This window comes from Aquarana catesbeiana, linkage group LG08 (assembly GCF_042186555.1).
Source record: "Aquarana catesbeiana isolate 2022-GZ linkage group LG08, ASM4218655v1, whole genome shotgun sequence".
NCBI lineage: Eukaryota > Metazoa > Chordata > Amphibia > Anura > Ranidae > Aquarana > Aquarana catesbeiana.
The window spans coordinates 120909676-120934807 of record NC_133331.1 but is presented as its reverse complement, the minus strand read 5'-3'; positions in this window follow the sequence as shown (position 1 = coordinate 120934807).

The window sequence follows — 25132 nt, the reverse complement described above, 5'->3', positions numbered from 1 at the left end:
GCCACATGAAAAAATTGACAAATGCAGCCAAATGCACAGTAAAAAAATGTGCAACTCGCACCATGCCAAATGCCTTATGCGTGTCACGGGGAAAATGGGCCAAAAAAGTGCAACCCCACTACTCTAGCTGTGAATAGCACCTGAAAGTGAAATTGGTGTGTTTACACAAGAACAAAGAGGCTCCACTCACATCTGTGTGTTTCCGAATCCATTCCCTCCTATAGGGGAGTTCCCATAGTGATTGCTCCTATGTACTTGTATAAAATGGCATACACTATGCAATCTGATTGTACAATCTCTGTACAATTTCCATATGTGAAGGTGTGAACGGGGCCTGACAGCTGAGTGTCTCCATTCACTCCCTCCTATGTACTTGTATAAAAATGGCCATACACTATGCAATCTGATTGTACAATCTCTGTACAATTACCGTAAGATTTACTAGAACTATGGACCCACCTAAACAATCTATCAAAACAGGAAGTCCCTTTCCCTACATAGCTGATGGTAGATGTAAAAGAGATTGTACAACAAGATTGTAATGTGTATGGTCACCTTAAGGGAAAAAGTAATGCCACGTACACACGAGCGGAATTTCCGTTGGAAAAAACTTAGATGGTTTTTCCAACGGAATTCTGCTCAAGCTTGCCTTGCATACACACGGTCACACAAAAGTTCTGTGAACTTTTGACCGTCAAGAACGCGGTGACGTACAACACTGCGACGAGCCAAGAAAATTAAGTTCAATGCTTCCAAGCATGCGTCAAATTGTTTCCGAGCATGCGTAGGAATTTTGCGCGTCAGAATTTGTACAGACTCGCATTTTCGGATAGGAACTTTTTCTGACCGAAAAGTTGAGAACCTGTTCTCAATCTTTTGCTGGTGGGAATTCCGCCAGCAAAAGTCCGATGAAGCATACACACGGTCGCATTTTCACCGGTCTTTTGCTGGCCAAATTTCCGATCGCGTGTACGCGGCATAAGTGTTGGTATATTAATGAGGGAGGTGTGGTCCAGACCAGTAATACACGCCCTATCACAGTCCTCAAAATTTCCACTCACCTGCTCGCATTTGGCAAGTGGAAAATGATTGAGGGTGAGTGTAGGCTGCCTTTGAGGGGGGGAATGAGAACCGCCAGCACAGTTCTCCCAGCGATCGTCCAAAGGAAGAAAGAGGGGAGGAAGAGCAGAGCTGGCTGGATCATCACAGAGCAGGGATTGCCCACTGTAACAGCTTTCATTTGAATTGCTGGGTGCTTGCAGTCACACACAGTCCCACCTCCTGACCTGGCATTGGATTGGGATATTAAAGGCATCAGGCCAGGAGGCGGAGCTGTGTGACAGTGAGCTCCAGGATTAGCGGGCAATTCAAATGAAAGTTGTTACAGAGGGCAATCCTTGCTCTGTGATGATCCAGCTGGCTCTCCTCTTCATCCGCACTGGTCATGCTGCATTGATGGGCACAGGTAAGGCTGCATTGAATGACGGGCACAGGTGAGGCTGCATTGAAGGGCACAGGTAAGGCTGCATTGATAGGCACAGCTCAAGCTGCACTGATGGGCACAGGTGAGGCTGCATTGATGGGCACAGGTGAGGCTGCATTGATGGGCACAGGTAAGGCTGCAAAGATGAACACTGGTGAGGCTGTGCTGATGGGCACTGGTCACGCTGCATTAATGGGCACAGGTGAGGCTGAATTGATGGGCAAAGGTAAGGCTGCTTTGATGAGCACAGGTCAGGCTGCATTTATGGGCACAGGTCAGGCTGCATTTATGGGCACTGATCATGCTGCATTGATGGGCACTGATCAGACTGCAGTGATGGGCACTGGTGAGGCTGCATTGATGGGCACAGGTGAGGCTGCACTGATGGGCACAGGTGAGGCTGCATTGATGGGCACAGGTAAGGCTGCACTGATGGGCACATGTGAGGCTGCATTGCATTGATGGGCATGGGTGAGACTGCATTGATGGGCACTGGTGAGACTGCATTGATGGGCACAGGTCAGGCTGCATTTATGGGCACTGGTCACACTGCATTGATGGGCACTGAGCAGGCTGCAGTGATGGGCACTTGTGATGACTAGCTGGTGAGCACTGGTGAGGCTGTGCTGATGTGCATTGGTGAGCCTGTGCTGATGGGCACTGGTCACGCTGCATTGATGGGAACTGGTCAGGCTGTATTGATGGGTGCAGGTGAGGCTTCATTGATGGACACAGGTGAGACTGCATTGATGGGCACAGGTGAGCCTGGATTGATGGGCACTGGTGAGGCTGCACTGATGGGTACAGGTGAGGCTGCATTGATGGGCACAAGTGAGGCAGCATTGATGGGCACAGATGATGCTGCATTGATGGGCACTGGTGAGGCTGCACTGATGGGTACAGGTGAGGCTGCATTGATGGGCACAGGCGAGGCTGCATTGATGGGCACAGGTGAGGCTGCATTGATGAACACAGCTGTGGCTGCACTGATGGGCACTGGTCACGCTGTATTGATGGCCACAGGTCAGGCTGTATTGATGGGCACTGGTCATGCTGCATTGATGGGCACTGAGCAGGCTACAGTGATGGGCACTGGTGAGGCTGCATTGATGGGCACAGGTGAGGCTGTGCTGATGAGCATTGGTGAGGCTGCATTGATGGGCACTGGTCACACTGCTTTGATGGGCACTGGTCACGTTGCATTGATGGGCACAGGTGAGGCTGCATTGATGAGCACAGGTCATGCTGCATTGATGGGCATAGGTGAGGCTGCATTGATGAGCACAGGTCAGGCTGCATTGATGGGCACAGGTCAGGCTGCATTTATGGGCACTGGTCACGCTGCATTGATGGGCACTTAACAGGCTGCAGTGATGGGCACTGGTGAGGCTGCATTGATGGGCACAGGTGAGGCTGCACTGATGGGCACAGGTGAGGCTGCACTGATGGGCACAGGTGAGGCTGCATTGATGGGCACAGGTAAGGTTGCACTGATGGGCACATGTGAGGCTGCATTGCATTGATGGGCACTGGTGAGACTGCATTGATGGGCACAGGTCAGGCTGCATTTATGGGCACTGGTCACACTGCATTGATGGGCACTGAGCAGGCTGCAGTGATGGGCACTTGTGATGACTAGCTGGTGAGCATTGGTGAGCCTGTGCTGATGGGCACTGGTCACACTGCATTGATGGGAACTGGTCAGGCTGTATTGATGGGCGCAGGTGAGGCTTCATTGATGGACACAGGTGAGGCTGCATTGATGGGCACAGGTGAGCCTGGATTGATGGGCACTGGTGAGGCTGCACTGATGGGTACAGGTGAGGCTGCATTGATGGGCACAAGTGAGGCAGCATTGATGGGCACAGATGATGCTGCATTGATGGGTACTGGTGAGGCTGCACTGATGGGTACAGGTGAGGCTGCATTGATGGGCACAGGCAAGGCTGCATTGATGGGCACAGGTGAGGCTGCATTGATGAACACAGCTGTGGCTGCACTGATGGGCACTGGTCACGCTGTATTGATGGCCACAGGTCAGGCTGTATTGATGGGCACTGGTCATGCTGCATTGATGGGAACTGAGCAGGCTGCAGTGATGGGCACTGGTGAGGCTGCATTGATGGGCATAGGTGAGGCTGTGCTGATGAGCATTGGTGAGGCTGCATTGATGGGCACTGGTCACACTGCTTTGATGGGCACTGGTCACGTTGCATTGATGGGCACAGGGGAGGCTGCATTGATGAGCACAGGTCATGCTGCATTGATGGGCACAGGTGAGGCTGCATTGATGAGCACAGGTCAGGCTGCATTGATGGGCACAGGTCAGGCTGCATTTATGGGCACTGGTCATGCTGCATTGATGGGCACTTAACAGGCTGCAGTGATGGGCACTGGTGAGGCTGCATTGATGGGCACAGGTGAGGCTGCACTGATGGGCACAGGTGAGGCTGCATTGATGGGCACAGGTGAGGCTGTGCTGATGAGCATTGGTGAGGCTGCATTGATGGGCACTGGTCACACTGCTTTGATGGGCACTGGTCATGTTGCATTGATGGGCACAGGTGAGGCTGCATTGATGAGCACAGGTCATGCTGCATTGATGGGCACAGGTGAGGCTGCATTGATGAGCACAGGTCAGGCTGCATTGATGGGCACAGGTCAGGCTGCATTTATGGGCACTGGTCACGCTGCATTGATGGGCACTTAACAGGCTGCAGTGATGGGCACTGGTGAGGCTGCATTGATGGGCACAGGTGAGGCTGCACTGATGGGCACAGGTGAGGAAGCATTGATGGGCACAGGTGAGGCTGAACTGATGGGCACATGTGAGGCTGTATTGCATTGAGGGGCACTGGTGAGGCTGCATTGATGGGCACAGGTGAAGCTGCACTGATGGGCACATGTGAGGCTGCATTGCATTGATGGGCACTAGTGAGGCTGCATTGATGTGCACAGGGGAGGCCACATTGATGGGTACAGGTGAGGCTGCATTGATGGGCACAGGTGAGGCTGCATTGATGAGCACAGGTGAGGCTGCATTGATGAGCACAGTTCAGGCTGCATTGATAAGCACTGGTCAGGTTGCATTGATGGGCACAGGTGAGGCTGCACTGATGGACACAGGTGAGGCTGCACTGATGGACATAGGTGAGGCTTCACTGATGGGCACAGGTGAGGCTGCACTGATGGGCAGAGGTGAGGCTGCATTGATGGGCATTGGTGAGGCTGTGCTGATGAGCACTGATAAAGTTGTTGTTAATATTTATTTTTGTAAGTTAATTCTGCATAAAACATTTAAGTGTAATTTCATGGGATAATTTATGATGGCCTGTTTAGGGGTGGAATTAGGGGTGGGACAGGGTAGGGGTTGGGTGGGCCAACTGGTGGCGAGTAACCCTTAAGGCCGGGCTAGTAGCTCAGGTCTTGAAATTTTGAGCCCTGTCCTATAACACCCTTTTCTGTGATGCAAAAATACAGTAAACGTTGGGAGCTGACCAACAGGAAGTGATGCACTTAGAAAGATTTTTTTTTTAAACTCAGACAGAAACATGACATTTCAAAACCTTTTGATGAGGTAAGTGAGAGAGAAGAACATTGGGATGGCTGGGCCAGAAATGATATTACAAAAGGATTTCATTGAATATGAAAAGTGAGATTCTGCCCGAAAATTAATGTGTAATTTGTATATAGTATGCAACCCTATCAATCAATGTACATTGAAGTTTGAACTTCTACTTTTGTTCAAAATCCTCAGATCTAGCTGTGTATATGTGAATACTCTTATAGTGAGTGGAGTGTATTCACCTATACATGGTACCTAGTTAACAAGTGAAAAAGTAGAGTTTACTACCGCTTTAACCTATAAGGTCAAGTTTTTACTTTTGCAATTATTATTATACAGGATTTATATAGCGACGACAGTTTACGCAGCACTTTACAACATTAGGGCAGACAATACAAGTACAATACAATTCAATATAGGAGGAATCAGAGGGCCCTGCTTGTTAGAGCTTACAATCTAGGAGGGAGGGTCAAGTTATACAAAAGGGTAATAGCTGTGGGGGATGAGCTAATGGAGAAAATAGTGCAGTTGTTAGATGGAGGCAGGATAGGCTTCGCTGAAGAGGAAAGTTTTCAGGGATCACCTAAAGGTGGATAAATTTGGAGACAGTCTGACAGATTGGGGTAGCGAATTCCAGAGGATGGGCGAGGCTTGGGAGAAGTCCTGGAGGCGGATATGGGAGGAGGTGATGAGGGAGCTAGAGAGCAGAAGGTCTTGGGAGGAACGGAGATGGCGATTAGGTTGGTATTTTGAGACTAGGCTAGTGATGTAGCTGGGGGCAGAGTTGTGGATGGCTTTGTAACTTATTGTTAGTATTTTGAATTTAACCACTTGACGACCGCCTCACGCCGATTTACGTCGGCAAGGTGGCACGGACAGGCAAAATCACGTACATATACGTGATTTGCCTTCCGTGGGTGGGGGGTCCGATCGGACCCCCCCCCCGGTGCCCGAGGCGGTCGTCTTTTCTCCCACGGCGATCGGAGATGAGGGGGAGGCCATCCGTTCGTGGCCCCCCCCTCGCAATCGCCGCCAGCCAATGAGAACATTCCTTTGCTGCTGTATGCTAAACAGCAGCAAAGGAAATGATGTCATCTCTCCTCGGCTCGGTAATTTCCGTTCCGGCCCGAGGAGAGAAGACAGGTATGTGAGTGCACAAACACTACACACACAGTAGAACATGCCAGGCACACAAAACACCCCGATCCCCCCCCCGATCACCCCCCCCCGTCACAAACTGACACCAGCAGTTTTTTTTTTTTTTTTTCTGATTACTGCATTGGTGTCAGTTTGTGACAGTTACAGTGTTGGGACAGTTAGTATTACCCCCCCTTTAGGTCTAGGATACCCCCCTAACCAAGTTTTAACCCCTTGATCACCCCCTGTCACCAGTGTCACTAAGCGATCATTTTTCTGATCGCTGTATTAGTGTCGCTGGTGACGCTAGTTAGTGAGGTAAATATTTAGGTTCGCCGTCAGCGTTTTATAGCGACAGGGACCCCCATATACTATCTAATAAATGTTTTAACCCCTTGATTGCCCCCTAGTTAACCCTTTCACCACTGATCACCGTATAACTGTTACGGGTGACGCTGGTTAGTTTGTTTATTTTTTATAGTGTCAGGGCACCCGCCGTTTATTACCGAATAAAGGTTTAGCCCCCTGATCGCCCGGCGGTGATATGCGTCGCCCCAGGCAGCGTCAGATTAGCGCCAGTACCGCTAACACCCACGCACGCAGCATACGCCTCCCTTAGTGGTATAGTATCTGATCGGATCAATATCTGATCCGATCAGATCTATACTAGCGTCCCCAGCAGTTTAGGGTTCCCAAAAACACAGTGTTAGCGGGATCAGCCCAGATACCCGCTAGCACCTGCGTTTTGCCCCTCCGCCCAGCCCACCCAAGTGCAGTATCGATCGATCACTGTCACTTACAAAACACTAAACGCATAACTGCAGCGTTCGCAGAGTCAGGCCTGATCCCTGCGATCGCTAACAGTTTTTTTGGTAGCATTTTGGTGAACTGGCAAGCACCAGCCCCAGGCAGCGTCAGGTTAGCGCCAGTAGCGCTAACACCCACGCACGCACCGTACAGCTCCCTTAGTGGTATAGTATCTGAACGGATCAATATCTGATCCGATCAGATCTATACTAGTGTCCCTAGCAGTTTAGGGTTCCCAAAAACGAAGTGTTAGCGGGATCAGCCCAGATACCTGCTAGCACCTGCGTTTTGCCCCTCCGCCAGGCCCGGCCCAGCCCACCCAAGTGCAGTATCGATCGATCACTGACACTTACAAAACACTAAACGCATAACTGCAGCGTTCGCAGAGTCAGGCCTGATCCCTGCGATCGCTAACAGTTTTTTTGGTAGTATTTTGGTGAACTGGCAAGCACCAGCCCCAAGCAGCGTCAGATTAGCGCCAGTACCGCTAACACCCACGCACGCACCGTACACCTCCCTTAGTGGTATAGTATCTGAACGGATCAATATCTGATCCGATCAGATCTATACTGGCGTCCCCAGCAGTTTAGGGTTCCCAAAAACGCAGTGTTAGCGGGATCAGCCCAGATACCTGCTAGCACCTGCATTTTGCCCCTCCGCCCGGCCCAGCCCACCCAAGTGCAGTATCGATCGATCACTGTCACTTACAAAACACTTAACGCATAACTGCAGCGTTCGCAGAGTCAGGCCTGATCCCTGCGATCGCTAACAGTTTTTTTGGTAGCTTTTTATTGAACTGGCAAGCGCCAGCGGCCTAGTACACCCCGGTCGTAGTCAAACCAGCACTGCAGTAACACTTGGTGACGTGGCGAGTCCTATAAGTGCAGTTCAAGCTGGTGAGGTGGCAAGCACAAGTAGTGTCCCGCTGCCACCAAGAAGACAAACACAGGCCCGTCGTGCCCATAATGCCCTTCCTGCTGCATTAGCCAATCCTAATTGGGAACCCACCACTTCTGCAGCGCCCGTACTTCCCCCATTCACATCCCCAACCAAATGCAGTCGGCTGCATGAGAGGCATTTTCTTTATGTCCTCCCGAGTACCCCTACCCAACGAACCCCCCCAAAAAAGATGTCGTGTCTGCAGCAAGTGCGGATATAGGCGTGACACCCGCTATTATTGTCCCTCCTGTCCTGACAATCCTGGTCTTTGCATTGGTGAATGTTTTGAACGCTACCATACACTAGTTGAGTATTAGCGTAGGGTACAGCATTGCACAGACTAGGCACACTTTCACAGGGTCTCCCAAGATGCCATCGCATTTTGAGAGACCCGAACCTGGAACCGGTTACCGTTATAAAAGTTACAGTTACAAAAAAAGTGTAAAAAAAAAAAATATATATATAAAATAAAAAAAAATAGTTGTCGTTTTATTGTTCTCTCTCTCTCTATTCTCTCTCTCTTGTTCTGCTCTTTTTTACTGTATTCTATTCTGCAATGTTTTATTGTTATTATGTTTTATCATGTTTGCTTTTCAGGTATGCAATTTTTTATACTTTACCGTTTACTGTGCTTTATTGTTAACCATTTTTTTGTCTTCAGGTACACCATTCACGACTTTGAATGGTTATACCAGAATGATGCCTGCAGGTTTAGGTATCATCTTGGTATCATTCTTTTCAGCCAGCGGTCGGCTTTCATGTAAAAGCAATCCTAGTGGCTAATTAGCCTCTAGACTGCTTTTACAAGCCGTGGGAGGGAATGCCCCCCCCCCCACCGTCTTCCGTGTTTTTCTCTGGCTCTCCTGTCCCAACAGGGAACCTGAGAATGCAGCCGGTGATTCAGCCAGCTGACCATAGAGCTGATCAGAGACCAGAGTGGCTCCAAACATCTCTATGGCCTAAGAAACCGGAAGCTACGATCATTTTATGACTTAGATTTCGCCGGATGTAAATAGCGCCATTGGGAAATTGGGGAAGCATTTTATCACACCGATCTTGGTGTCATCAGATGCTTTGAGGGCAGAGGAGAGATCTAGGGTCTAATAGACCCCAATTTTTTCAAAAAAGAGTACCTGTCACTACCTATTGCTATCATAGGGGATATTTGCATTCCCCGAGATAACAATAAAAATGATTAAAAAAAAAAAAAATGAAAGGAACAGTTTAAAAATAAGAAAAGCAAAAAAAAATAAAGAAAAAAAAAAAAAAAAAAAAAAGCACCCCTGTCGCCCCCTGCTCTCGCGCTAAGGCGAACGCAAACGGCGGTCTGTCGTCAAACGTAAACAGCAATTGCACCATGCATGTGAGGTATCGCCGCGAAGGTCAGATCGAGGGCAGTAATTTTTGCAGTAGACCTCCTCTGTAAATCTAAAGTGGTAACCTGTAAAGGCTTTTAAAGGCTTTTAAAAATGCATTTATTTTGTTGCCACTGCACGTTTGTGCACAATTTTAAAGCATGTCATGTTTGGTATCCATGTACTCGGCCTAAGATCATCTTTTTTATTTCATCAAACATTTGGGCAATATAGTGTGTTTTAGTGCATTAAAATTTAAAAAAGTGTGTTTTTTCCCCAAAAAATGCGTTTGAAAAATCGCTGCGTAAATACTGTGTGAAAAAAAAAAATGAAACACCCACCATTTTAATCTGTAGGGCATTTGCTTTAAAAAAATATATAATGTTTGGGGGTTCAAAGTAATTTTTTTGCAAAAAAAAAAAACTTTTTCATGTAAACAATGAGTGTCAGAAAGGGCTTTGTCTTCAAGTGGTTAGAAGAGTTGGTGATGTGTGACATAAGCTTCTAAATGTTGTGCATAAAATGCCAGGACAGTTCAAAACCCCCCCCCAAATGACCCCATTTTGGAAAGTAGACACCCCAAGCTATTTGCTGAGAGGCATGTCGAGTCCATGGAATATTTTATATTGCGACACAAGTTGCGGGAAAGAGACAAATTTTTTTTTTTTTTTTTGCACAAAGTTGTCACTAAATGATATATTGCTCAAACATGCCTTGGGAATATGTGAAATTACACCCCAAAATACATTCTGCTGCTTCTCCTGAGTACGGGGATACCACATGTGTGAGACTTTTTGGGAGCCTAGCCGCGTACGGGACCCCGAAAACCAAACACCGCCTTCAGGCTTTCTAAGGGCGTGAATTTTTGATTTCACTCTTTACTGCCTATCACAGTTTCGGAGGCCATGGAATGCCCAGGTGGCACAAAACCCCCCCAAATGATCCCATTTTGGAAAGTAGACACCCAAAGCTATTTGCTGAGAGGTATAGTGAGTATTTTGCAGACCTCACTTTTTGTCACAAAGTTTTGAAAATTGAAAAAAGAAAAAAAAAAAGTTTTTTCTTGTCTTTCTTCATTTTCAAAAACAAATGAGAGCTGCAAAATACTCACCATGCCTCTCAGCAAATAGCTTGGGGTGTCTACTTTCCAAAATGGGGTCATTTGGGGAGGGTTTGTGCCACCTGGGGCCCCATACGCAGCTAGGCTCCCAAAAAGTCCCACACATGTGGTATCCCCATACTTAGGAGAAGCAGCTAAATGTATTTTGGGGTGCAATTCCACATGTGCCCATGGCCTGTGTGAGCAATATATCATTTAGTGACAACTTTGTGCAAAAAAAAAAAAAAAACCTGTCACTTTCCTGCAACTTGTGTCAAAATATAAAATATTCCATTGACTCAACATGCCTCTCAGCAAATAGCTTGGGGTTTCTACTTTCCAAAATGGGGTCATTTGGGGGGGTTTGTGCCATCTGGGCATTTTATGGCCTTCAAAACTGTGATAGGTAGTGAGGAGTGAAATCAAAAATTTACGCCCTTAGAAATCCTGAAGACGGTGATTGGTTTTCGGGGCCCCGTACGCGGCTAGGCTCCCAAAAAGTCCCACACATGTGGTATCCCCATACTCAGGAGAAGCAGCTAAATGTATTTTGGGGTGCAATTCCACATATGCCCATGCCCTGTGTGAGCAATATATCATTTAGTGACAACTTTGTGCAAAAAAAAAAAAAAAAAAAAGTGTCACTTTCCCGCAACTTGTGTCAAAATATAAAATATTCCATGGACTCAATATGCCTCTCAGCAAATAGCTTGGGGTGTCTACTTTCCAAAATGGGGTCATTTGGGGGGGTTTTGTGCCACCTGGGCATTCCATGGCCTCTGAAACTGTGATAGGCAGTGAAGAGTGAAATCAAAAATTTACACCCTTAGAAATCCTGAAGGCGGTGCTTGGTTTTCGGGGCCCCGTACGCGGCTAAGCTCCCAAAAAGTCCCACACATGTGGTATCCCCATACTCAGGAGAAGCAGCTGAATGTATTTTGGGGTGCAATTCCACATAGGCCCATGGCCTGTGTGAGCAATATATCATTTAGTGACAACTTTTTGTAAAAATTTTTTTTTTTTTTTTTGTCATTATTCAATCACTTGGGACAAAAAAAACAAATATTCAATGGGTTCAACATGCCTCTCAGCAATTTCCTTGGGGTGTCTACTTTCCAAAATGGGGTCATTTGGGGGGGGTTGTACTGCCCTGCCATTTTAGCACCTCAAGAAATGACATAGGCAGTCATAAACTAAAAGCTGTGTAAATTACAGAAAATGTACCCTAGTTTGTAGACGCTATAACTTTTGCGCAAACCAATAAATATATGCTTATTGACATTTTTTTTACCAAAGACATGTGGCCGAATACATTTTGGCCTAAATGTATGACTAAAATTTAGTTTATTGGATTTTTTTTATAACAAAAAGTAGAAAATATCATTTTTTTTCAAAATTTTCAGTCTTTTTCCGTTTATAGCGCAAAAAATAAAAACTGCAGAGGTGATCAAATACCATCAAAAGAAAGCTCTATTTGTGGGAAGAAAAGGACGCAAATTTCGTTTGGGTACAGCATTGCATGACCGCGCAATTAGCAGTTAAAGCGACGCAGTGCCAAATTGGAAAAAGACCTCTGGTCCTTAGGCAGCATAATGGTCCGGGGCTCAAGTGGTTAATTAATTGGGTGAGTGGTAGCCAGTGGAGGGGTTGGCAGAGAGGGGTAGCAGACACTGAGTGGTTTGTAAGGTGGATGAGTCTGCCAGCAGCATTCATGATGGACTGAAGGGGGGATAGTCCATTTAAAGGTAAGCCAATGAGGAGGGAGTTGCAGTAGTCGAGCGAGAGATAACCAGGGAGTGAATCAGGAGCTTTGTGGTTTCATTGGTTAGAAAGGGACGTAGTTTAGAGATGTTGCGGAGGTTGAGGCGGCAAGCTTTGGAAAGTGATTGGATGTGGGGCCGAAAGGAGAGTTCAGAGTCCAGGATAACACCTAGCACCCTGACATGTGGGGAAGGGTGGATGGTTTTGCCATTGCTCTTGACAGAGAAGTCAGGGGAAGAGGCACATGGGGGAGGAAATATTATAAGCTCGGTTTTGGACATGTTGAGTTTGAGGAAGTGGTGTGACATCCATACAGATATGTCGGTTAGTAAGTCAGTGATGCGTGAGGAGACTGATGGAGTGAGTTGAGGGGTGGAGAGATAGATTTGTGTGTCGTCAGCATAGAAATGATATTGAAAGCCATGAGAAGCTATCAGCTGACTCAGGGAAGAGGTGTAGATTGAAAATAAAAGAGGTCCAAGAACGGAACCTTGGGGGACCCCAACAGAGAAGGGAAGAGGAGTGGAGGAAGTAGAATTGTAAGTGACACTGAATGTGCATTGGGATAGGTAGGATGAGAGCCACTGAAGAGCACAGTCACGGAGACCGAGGGAGTAACGTTTTTTGAGGAGGAGGGGGTGGTCAACCGTGTCAAAGGCAGCTGAAAGATCCAGAAGTAGGAGTACAGAATAGTGTCTGTTGGATTTTGCAGTTAGTAGGTCATTTGTGAGTTTTAAAAGAGCAGTTTCTGTGGAGTGTTGAGGGCGAAATCCAGATTGAAGGGGATCAAGAAGGTCGTTTTTAATGAGGTGGTCACTCAGTTGGTTGTAAACCAGGCGCTCAAGTAGTTTAGAGGAAAAGGGGAGCAAGGAGATAGGGCTTAGGTTGTTAAGATTGGTAGGGTCCAAGGACGGCTTTTTAAGTATGGGAGTGGCCAGTGCATGTTTTAGAGCATTGGGGAAGATGCCAGAGGTGAGGGAGAGATTGAAGATGTGGGTTAGAGAGTGTAGGATGGGGTCAGAGGGCAACCGTAGCATTTGAGAGGGAATAGGGTCCAGGGGACAGGTGGTTAGGTGGGTGATAGAAAGGAGTTTAGCAACTTTGTCTGTAGTAGCAGATTTGAATAGGGCAAGTGTCAGTTGTACCTGTTGACATGGGGTCTTAGCTAGGGGAGATACCTGTGGAGTGGAGATTTCATCACAGATTGTATCAATCTTGTTTTTGAAGTGATTAGCGATCTCCTGGGCAGTGAGTAAGTCAGTGGGTGGAGGCGGTGGAGGACAAAGTAGAGAGTTGAAGGTAGAGAAGAGTTTACGGGGACTGGATGAAAAGGTGTTAATAAGAGTTGTAAAATAGGTTTGCTTGGCAGTGTGGAGGAAAGAATAGTATTTTTGGAGGGCAGATTTGTATTGGTTGAAGTCTTTGAGAGACTTAGTCTTGTGCCACAGAAGCTCAGGAGCGCGACTACGTTTTTTGAGAATTTTAGAGTCATCTGTTTGCCAGGGTTTTAGGGGTCGAGGCCTGATTCTGCGTGTAGTGAGGGGAGCGAGCTTGTCCAGGGTGGAGGACAGGGATTTGTTGTAGATGGACATGGCTTGGTTGGGGCAGGACAGGGGAGAGATTTTGTCAGAGGTGGTCAGTAGCAGAATAGAGGAGAGAGGAGTTGAAGTTTTGCAATACAAATGAATGCTTTTTAACCTCTTATAGACCGCCCACCGCACATATACTGCAGCAGGGTGGCTCTATTGCGTGAAACAATGTACCTGTACATCGATTATGCAGTAGATACTGTGTGTGCACACAAACACTGCATGCAGAGGGAGCTTGCATGGGTCCGTCGGCCACCCGCGATTGCTCCACAGAGAGGCAGGACGGGGATCTGCCTATGTAAACAAGGCGGACCCCATTCTGACAGGAGATAACACTGAGATCTGCTGTTCCTAGTGATCAGGAACAGTGATCTCTGTGTTGTCCCAGTAAGCCCACCCCCCCCCACAGTTAGAAAACACCTTTGATCGTCCCCTAGTGTTAACCCCTTCCCTGCCAGTGTGATTTATACATTGATCAATGCATGTTTTTAGCACTGATTACTGTAATAATGTCACTGGTCCCCAAAAAGTGTCACTTAAGGACATCAATTCTGTTTGGGTACAATGTCGCATGACCACACAATTGTCAGTTAAAGCAATGCCATATCGCAAAAAATTGCCTTGTTATTATGGGGGAAAATCCTTCCAGGGCTGAAGCAGTTAAGTATAGTTGACATTGTGGACCTGTATTTGGTGCCAGGAAAGACCCACTTATGGTCATTTATAATACAGACTCACTAGGTGTTTGGACTTTGACTTACTACACCTAAATACAATGGCGGTGTGTCCATAAGGGCGCACGGGCGCCGCCCTCACTCTCCTGCCACCCCCTCTAGCACCAATAGATAGATTCATGTATTGCATGAATCTATCTATGGCTGCCACTGCCACCCCCTATTCAGGCGCCCGGCCCCTTTTTAGGTGCAGGGTGCCTGAATTTCAGTGGCGGGGGGCTGTCTTTGAAGCACCTGATTAGAGCCATAGGCCATAGGCTCTAATAGGCGTCAAAAAAGGTGCTTGCAGGTCACTCAACTGTGTTAGAAAAGTGAATGAATATTCGCTATCCTAACACTAAACCTCCTCTCCACCAATCAGGTGCTTGGATCTGTTACCCATCACCTGATTGGCTGAAATGACAGGCAATATCAGGCGTCCAATTATAGCAAAGGACGGGAAGAGAGGACGGGAGAAGACATCGAGGAGCTGTCCCACCGATACAGGGTACACTGGCAGCATTTGATATGGCACACTGGCAGCATTTGATATGGCACACTGGCAGTATTTGATATGGCACAGTGGTTGTGTTTGATGGTACAGTGGCTGCATTTGATGGCACAGTGAGAGCATTTGATATGGCACAGTGGCTGCATTTGATGGGCACAGTGGCTGCGTTTGATGGGCACAGTGGCTATGTTTGATGGGCACAGTGGCTGCATTTGATGGCACAGTGGGAGCATTTGATATGGCACAGTGGTTGTGTTTGATGGTACAGTGGCTGCATTTGATGGCACAGTGGGAGCATTTGATATGGCACAGTGGCGGCAATTGATGGGCACAGTGGTGGCAATTGATGGGCACAGTGGCTGTGTTTGATGGTACAGCGGTGGCAATTGATGGGCACAGTGACTGCATTTGATGGGCACAGTGGCTGTGTTTGATGGGCACAGTGGCTGCGATTGATGGTACAGTGAGGCTGCAATTGATGGGTTCTTTTTTTCAGAATTTTTCAGTTTGTTTGCCCCCCCCAAAAAAAATTTTGAGCACCAGCCGCCACTGCCTAAACAGAAAAAAGATCTACTTTGTGTGGCATTTACACACAAGAAATGTAGAAATGTTAGGACATGCATTACTGTTGACTATATCAGTGGGAACTTGTTCTTCTTCCAGCAACTTGCTTAAAGCTTTGTGATCGGCTTTATACAGTATGTTCTTTTTTTTTTGCAGCTCAAGTTCTATTTCCATTTTTTTTCAGAATTTACTGTTTAATGTTTGCTTCATATGAATTACTTTGCAAGTAATTATTTTCTGAGACATTCCTTGAGAAATATCATCAAAGTACGTATTAAAACTGTTCTTACAAGGAGGATGATCAGACTTTCTGTTGTAATTTGCTTCATTACAATGATAAATGACCTCTGTCCACTTGATGAAGGGTATAAATGTCATTAGGAAGGAGAGAAGTGCAAAACTGTATAATCACAAGGATCTACAGGAGTAATTATTCCTAGAGAAGTGGCAGCATGTATATCTTTTACAGGGAATTCATAAAATAACTTATACTTGACATTATGCAATAAAAGTACCACAGGGTGTAACTGTCAATGACATGGGATATTACAAAATTATCTTTTTAACCCTTTGACTGGAAACGATATAAGTGGGCATGAGCTGAATGTTCATTTATTTCCTTTTTTTCAGTGAATGACCCTGCAGTGCTCAGTCCTGAAGTGCTCCCTGAAGCCAAATTTTGTGGAAGTAGGAGAGATAAATTTAACTTGTAAATGTAATTTGCCTCCATGCTATTTCAGAGCTAAGCTGCTGTAAAACCTCAGCTCTCATCACTGTGCTCCTGCTGCCTGCATGATTTCACAGGTCCCTTCTTCAGTAACCACTTTATTTGATATATTGTAGCTATTTTTTTTTTACATTGTAGTAAGTTGCAAAGTGAAAAAAACAACATTTTAAATAAAATTCTTTGCAGCCCATTCAGACTATGACACGCAATGCCAGGCGTCATGCATATACAGTACATGTTCTTTGCTTGTTTTTTGCATGTTGTCACACTACATGCATAGGGTTTTGATGGACAGTAAGTCCTACAAGTGACAAATGTGGCAAAATAGCTCATGCACTTATTTCAGCTTCAAGCTTTGTGCATTATTAGGGCTCTTTCACACTGACGGCCAGCAGATCCGCCTGAGCAGATGGATGACAGGTTCGTCTCCGCTCCACTTATGCAGAGCGGACACAGCCCACTTTCCTGTATGGGTGGTCAGATGTAAACGGACAGCCTGTCTATTTACGGCCGACTGTTATCTGATCCTCCAGATGAATGGGGAACAGATCCCCCATCTGTCTCACTTCTCCTTAGGGTGACAAAATTCTTGATGCTCAGGTCCATGCTTCTCCTGAGAAACCTTGTAACCGCTGCTTTGTCCCAGAGAGTCTCTGTGCTGCTGTGCTCCAAACTTACCAGTCTCCCAAGGCTGCTGGCCACCCTGGGAAGAATAAACTCTTTTGGGCCATTTCCCAACCATTCTGGTGGCCTAGTCTACATGCTGATGTAACTGCCTTTGTAGCTGCCTGTTCCACGTGTGCTCAGAGTAGGACTCCACAACACCTTTCAGTGGGCCTCCTACAACCCATATCCAATGGAGAGAGGCTCTGGACCCACCTGTCTATGGATTTCATTGTGAAGTTACCCAACTCCCAGGGCAACACAGTTATCCTTGTGGTGGTTAACTCGAAAATGTCTCATTGTATTCCACTTAAGAAGTTGCCCACTTCTAAGGAACTGGCTTCCATTTTTGCTCGGGAGATCTTTCGCTTACATGGGCTACCCAAGGTGATTGTCTCAGACAGGGGTAGTCAGTTTGTGTCCCGGTTCTGGCAAGCCTTTTGTGCACAGTTGGGAAATCAGCTTGCTTTCTCTTCTGCGTATCACCCACAGTCTAATGGGGCCGCAAAATGAGTCAATCAGTCCTTGGAGCAATTCCTACGTCTCTATATTTCTGACCGTCATAACAACTGGTCAGACCATTTACTGTAGGCAGAGTTTGCTCACAATAGCCAAAAAATAAACTCAGCGCTCATTTAAGGAGAGACCCTGGAGGTGTACACAGATAAAATAAATGTGATTAAGAGAGTCTCTTAATAGGAAAGACAAAGTCATAGCAACAGTCTCTAAGATGATGAGGGAGGCACTGTGTGTCTTTTCCTATGTTTGCTCAAAATAGTGCCTTGAATTCTGCTTCCCGATTGTCCCTGTTTATGGCGAACTATGGTTTCCAACCTTCCATGTTGCCTGACTCATTTGTTCCGCAGAGTATTCCTGCATTAGAGGAGCATATCCATGGTCTTCTTTCCACTTGGGCACAAGTCCAGGAGGCTTTGCGACATGCTAATGATAGGTACAGACTCCATGCTGACTGCAGACGCCTGCCTGCGCCTTCCTACCAGATTGGGGACAGGCTCTGGCTGTCATCTTCACAACCTCCGACTTAGTATTCCCTCTCTGAAGTTCACACCTCAGTTTATTGGGCCTTTCCGTATTCTTTGCAGGATTTACCCAGTGCTTACACATTGGAATATCCTAATATGCGTATTTTGAATGTATTTCATGTCTCCTTATTAAAACCTTTTGGTCTGCAACCGCTTTACCACCTCGGTGCCTCATCCATGAGGAGTATGAAGTACAGTCCATTGTTGACTCCCGTAGGTTCTGCGGGTGCATACAGTACCTGGTACATTGGAAAGAGTATGGTTCCAGAGGAACGCACTTGGGTCTCATCCTTGGGCATACATGCCCCTTTCCTCCTCTGTGATTTGCATAGATGTTTTCCCCTCAAGCCTGGTGGTCCTCCGAGGGGAAGGAGTCATTGAGGAGGGGGTACTGTCGGGGCTGGGCTTGGCCCTTCTATCTCAAAGCTTGCTGCTCAGCTGTCGGCTAATTGCCAGCTCCTATCTCTCCACAGTGACTCACCTGTGATGATGTGATAATATGATGACAATGTGATGATGTGATGATATGATGACAATGTGATGATATTCTGCTCGTCAGTCCTGCCTACTTAAGCCGTCCAGTCCAGATGATCTCTGCCTTCTCCTTGGTCACATCTCTCTGTTAAAGACTTGCTTGGCTGACATTCCTTCTAGTTCCAGATCCTGCTTGCTGTTCTACTACGCCCATCTCTGACTCCCTGATGTTTTGACTTGTCTGACTATCCGTTCCAGTTCACTAACACTGGCTATGTTTTGATAATGTTTACTCTGTTTACCTTTTTCTATTATTATTAAACAAGTGTGATTTAACTGTACTTCTGTCTCAGTCTGATTCATGGTTTCTGACAGGCCCGTTTTTTGTAGACACCATTCTTGGGACGCCACAGAACACACAAGAGGAGAAGGAGGATTATGGCAGTTTTGAAAGCATTGAAGCAGAGGAAGACAACTGTTAAACTTCAAGAGATGGTTTTCAGTCTCCAGAAACCTTGAGAGTAGTATGTGGCTGGGAGGAGGCAGTTCCAGATACTGTAATCCTCAGGGACCCCAAGGACTCTGCTTCTCATGCCTCCACAAACTTGTGGTGCATGGCCTCCCTTATTCAAAGCCTGTGAAAGGACTTTGAATTTGTGGCATCAAAGATAAAGCTCTTTATTGGTTGGCAATCTTCCTTGACCACGTTACTAGGGGAAAGCCTCAGAACTCATCCTGTCCCCATAGAGGGAGCACAGGATGAAACATCTTCAGGACACCTTAAAGTTGAGTTTTTTAACACCTTTCCAAACTCTTCTAGGTTATAGTCTCATGGGAAAGCTAGTTTTGAGGCTTCTGTTGATCAAAGGAGGAGCGGTGGAGAAGGGGATCACCTCAGAAATGCATTTCAAAAATGTTTTAGTCTTCAATGCCCAGGGCTATCAGCTTCAACATCTCATCAGCAGCACCTGTATCAAATGGTGGAAGATTATCTAGGGCAAAAACAGACATGAAGAGCTTTCAAGTAGACGATCCACTGTGTTTCTGGGTCATAAGAATAGACCACTAGCCAGAGCTTGGCCAGTATGCATATGAGCTGCTGGGCTGCCCCGCATCCAGTGTGCTTTCCTAATGAGAATTCAGTGCTGCTGGGGGTTTTGTGACAGATAAAAGAGCGCATCTGGCCACAGACTCTGTTGACTGGCTGACATTTGTAAAAATGAAAAAGTCCTGGATTAGCAGCAGCTATCAAGCCCCTGTCGCCAATTAAGTGTTATTGGGATTGTGAATCTCTGCAAGACTGTCTAGGCTGCCTAGCTTTGTGGGTGTGGAATTTATCTTGAAGTAATTTTTTGGTATAGGTTTCCTGGGCACAAATAACACCCAAGGACAATTTTTTCCACATCTGTTTGACAGGTGCATTGAATTAAATTTTTTTTACAGCAAGAGCGATTCTTGCTTTCATCAAGACTACCTCTAGAAGGTTATGAGGTGAAAGCACCAACAACACTAGACATGTGCAATTCGTTTAGTTCCAAATTAGTTTTTTAACAAAAATCTGAAAATTTGGAAAAATCTGAATGTGGTGAAAAGGTGAAAATGCGGAACTTCGGAACTTTGGAAATTCAAAATTCGAAAATCGGAATGAAAATCTGAAGATTCAAAAGAACAAAAATCCAAAAATAAGAAAGAAAATCCAAAAATTCAAAACTCGAAAATTTGAAAATCATTCATAATAACGAATGCCATATCTAAACAGATGGAACATAATAAATTAATAATAAATAATAATAATAAAACATTTTTATTATCATTATTATTTTGTTCCGTTCCATTTGTTTAGATTGCTCTAGTTTTTTATTTTTATAATTTGTAACTTCAGATAAATTTGTTACGTTCACTAACAGTCAAATTTGAAAGGAAATTCAATAGTTAGTTATTATTTAAAATTTTTGGATTTTCGTTCTTTCATATTTTTAGATTTTCGAATTCCGAATTTTCGTATTGCCGAATTTCTAATTTTCGAATTTCCAAATTCTGAATTTTCTAATTTTTGAACTCTGAATTTTTGGAATTCAGAATTTTTGAATTTCCGAATTTTGAATTTCCAATTTTCCGAATTACGAATTTTTGAAATTTCCGAATTGTCAAATTTACAGATTCTGAATTTTTGAATTTACACATTTTAGAATTTTCTAAATTACAAATGAACACATTTTTTGGCAGTGCACATGTCTAAACAACACCCAAAGAGCAATTTTCTGCACCTGTTACTTCTATCCAAAGTCTGCGAAAGAGACACCAGATTTTATCTAAAAAAAATTGTCAATCTTGGCCTGAGTGTAGTATAATTTAGCTTGTTCACCTAAGACCTAAGTTCACTGTGGTAGAAAACTTTGTTATTGCCATCCAAAGTCTGCCAAAGAAACACCAGAATTTATCTAAACAGTCTCTAATCTTGTTCGAAGTGCACTAAAATGGGGCCCCATCATTCAGAATGGCTCCCCAAGCCACTGCTTACAAAATAAAGAAAGCTAGCAGGGAAAATCTATTTAAAATATCTTTTTTTTCTTTTTAAATGTCAGTTTTGCTGCAGCATGTTCTATACATGTACCACTTTACAGGCAGAATAAGGGGACCCTCCAAACACAATATTTAAAGGAATTTGTATTTTTTATTGTTTCACTTTAAGCATCATTAACTACTTCAGCCCCGGAAGGTTTTACCCCCTTCCTGACCAGAGCACTTTTTACAATTTGGCACTGCGTCACTTTAACTGCTAATTGCGCGGTCATGCAATGCTGTACCCAAATGTATCGAAATTTGCATCCTTTTTTTCCCCACAAATAAAGCTTTCTTTTGATGGTATTTGATCACCTTTGTGGTTTTTATTTTTTGCGCTATAAACGGACAAAGACAGAAAATTAAAAAAAAAAAAAAAAAAAGATATTTTCTACTTTTTGCTATAAAAAAATCCCAAAAACTCAATTTTAGGTATACATTTAGGCCAAAATGTATTCAGCCACATGTATTTGGTAAAAAAAATGTCAATAAGCGTATATTTGTTTGTGCAAAAGTTATAGCGTCTACAAACTAAGGGATATTTTCTGGAATTTACACACCTTTTAGTTTATGACTGCCTATCTCATTTCTTGAGGTGCTAAAATGGCATGGCAGTGCAACCCCCCGAATGACCCCATTTTGGAAAGTAGACACCCCAAGGAAATTGCTGAGAGGCATGTTGAGCCGATTGAATATTTTTTTGTCCCAAGTGATTGAATAATGGCAAAAAAAATTAAAAAAAAAAAATACAAAAAAGTTGTCACTAAATGATATATAGCTCACACATGCCCTGGTTATATGTAGAATTGCACCCCAAAATACATTTTGCTACTTCTCCTGAGTACGGGGATACCACATGTGCTGGACTTTTTGGGAGCCTAGCTGCGTACAGGGCCCCTGAAAACCAAGCATCGCCTTCAGGATTTAGGGTGTAAATTTTTGATTTCACTCCTCACTACCTATCACAGTTTTGAAGGCCATAAAATGTCAAGATGGAACAAAACCTCCACAATTGACCCCATTTTTGAAAGTAGACACCCCAAGCTATTTGCTGAGAGGCATGTTGAGTCCATGGAATATTTTATATTGTGACACAAGTTGCAGGAAAAAGACACTTTTTTTTTTTTGCACAAAGTTGTCACTAAATGATATATTGCTCAAACGTGCCATGGGAATATGTGAAATTACACCCCAAAAACATTCTGTTGCTTCTCCTGAGTACGGGGATACCACATGTGTGAGACTTTTTGGGAGCCTAGCCGCGTATGGGGCCACGAAAACCAAGCACCGCCTTTTAGGATTTTTAAGGGCGTAAATTTTTGATTTCACTTCCCACTACCTATCACAGTTTTGAAGGCCATAAAATGCTAAGATGACACAACCCCCCAAAATAACCCCATTTTGTAAAGTAGACACCCCAAGCTATTTGCTGAGAGGCATGTTGAGTCATGGAATATTTTATATTTTGCCACAAGTTGTGGGAAAATGTCAAACTTTTTTTTTTGCAAAGTTGTCACTAAATGATATATTGCTCAAACATGCCATGTGCATATGTGGAATTGCACCCCAAAATACATTCTGCTGATTCTCCTGAGTACGGGGATACCACATGTGTGGGACTTTTTGGGAGCCTAGACGCGTACGGGGCCCTGAAAACCAATCACCGCCTTCAGGATTTCTAAGGGCATACTTTTTTGATTTCACTCCTCACTACCTATCAGTTTTGAAGGCAATAAAATGCCAAGATGGCACAAAACCTCCCCAAATGACCCAATGCTTTTTTTTTTGCAAGAAAATTACTTTGAACCCTCAAACATTATATATTTTTTTTAAAGCAAAAGCCCTACAGATTAAAATGGTGGGTGTTGCATTTTTTTTTCACACAGTATTAGCGCAGCAATTTTTCAAATGCATTTCTTGGAAAACAAACACCGTTTTTTTAAATTTTCATGCACTAAAACACACTATATTGCCCAAATGTTTAATGGAATAAAAAAGATGACCTTAGGATGAGTACATGAATACCAAACACGACATGCTTTAAAATTGCGCACAAACGTGCAGTGGCGACAAACTACATACATTTTTAAAAGCCTCTAAAAGCCTTTACAGGTTACCAATTTAGATTTACAGAGGAGGTCTACTGCTAAATAGGGATGAGCCGAACACCCCCCTGTTCGGTTCGCACTAGAACATGCAAACAGGAAAAAAATTTGTTTGAACACGCGAACACCGTTAAAGTCTATGGGACGCGAACATGAATAATCAAAAGTGCTAATTTTAAAGGCTTATATGCAAGTTATTGTCATAAAAAAAGTGTTTGGGGACCTGGGTCCTTCCCCAGGGGACATGGATCAATGCTAAAAAATTTTTTAAAAACGGCTGTTATTTCAGGAGCAGTGATTTTAATAACCGGGGGGGCCGGGATCTGGGGGTCCCCTTGTTAAAGGGGGCTTCCAGATTCCGATAAGCCCCCCGCCCACAGACCCCCACAACCACCGTCCAGGGTTATGGGGATGAGGCCCTTGTCCTCATCAACATGGGGACAAGGTGTTTTGGGGGGCTACCCCAAAGCACCCTCCCAATGTTGAGGGCATGTGGCCTAGTACGGTTCAGGAGGGGGGGCGCTCTCTCGTCCCCCCTCTTTTCCTGTGGCCTGCCAGGTTGCATGCTTGGATAAGGGTCTGGTATGGATTTTTGGGGGGACCCCCAGCCATTTTTTTTTGGCGCAGGGTTCCCCTTAAAATCCATACCAGACCTGAAGGGTCTGGTATGGAATTTAGGGAGACCCCCACGTCTTTTTTTTTTTAATTTTGGTTCGGGGTTCCCCTGTGGGGAATTCCCATGCCATTCAATGAACTTCTATGTGTATTCTCAGACCGGCAATGCAATAGCCGCAAGTAGTTTTAAATGACTTTTTTCCTTTGAAATGTCATTTTGCTGTCAGACTGTTCTAAACACAGGAAACATGCGCCCCTTTACAGGCATACTATAGACACCCCCCAGCTACAAAATTTAAAGGGATATTACACTTTTATTGTTTGACTTTAAGCATTATTAAAATCACTGCTCCTGAAAAAATGGCCGTTTTTAAAACTTTTTTTTGCATTGATCCATGTCCCCTGGGGCAGGACCCAGGTCCTCAAACACTTTTTATAACAATAACTTGCATATAAGCCTTTAAAATTAGCACTTTTGATTTCTCCCATAGACTTTTAAAGGGTGTTCCTCGGCATTCGAATTTGCCGCGAACACCCCAAATTGTTCGATGTTCGGCGAACTTACGAACAGCCAATGTTCGTAAGGAAACATGAGTTTGACTCGAACTCGAAGCTTATCCCTACTGCTAAAATTACTGCCCTCGATCTGACCTTCGTGGTGATACCTCACATGCATGGTGCAATTGCTGTTTACATTTGACGCAACAGACCGACGCTTGCGTTCACCTTTGCGCGAGAGCAGGGGGGCAGGGTTGCTTTTTCTTTTTCTTTCTTTTTTTGCTTTTATATCTTATTTTTAAACTGTTCCTTTCATTTTTTTTTCATTTTTATTGTTATGTCAGGGAATGTAAATATCCCCTATGATAGCAATAGGTAGTGACAGGAACTCTTTTTTGAAAAAATTGGGGTCTATTAGACCCTAGATCTCTCCTCTGTCCTCAAAGCATCTGACCACACCAAGATTGGTGTGATAAAATGCTTTCCCAATTTCCCAATGGAGCTGTTTACATCCGGCGAAATCTAAGTCATGAAATGCTCGTAGCTTCCGGTTTCTTAGGCCATAGAGATGATTGGAGCCATTCTCGTCTCTGATCAGCTCTATGGTCAGCTGGCTGAATCACCGACTGCATTCTCGGGTTCCCTGTTGGGACAGGAGAGCCAGAGGAAACCATGGAAGACGGAGGGGGGGACATTCCCTCCCACTGCTTGTAAAAGCAGTCTAGAGGCTAATTAGCCGCTAGGATTGCTTTTACATGAAAGCCGACCGTTGGCTGAAAAGAATGATACCAAGATGATACCTAAACCTGCAGGCATCTTTCTAGTATAACCAGAACATACCAGTACGTTGCTGGTCCTTCTTGGGCATATATTATAATCTTTTTTTTCATGCAGCCTGTGGGCTGCATGAAAAAAAGAGATT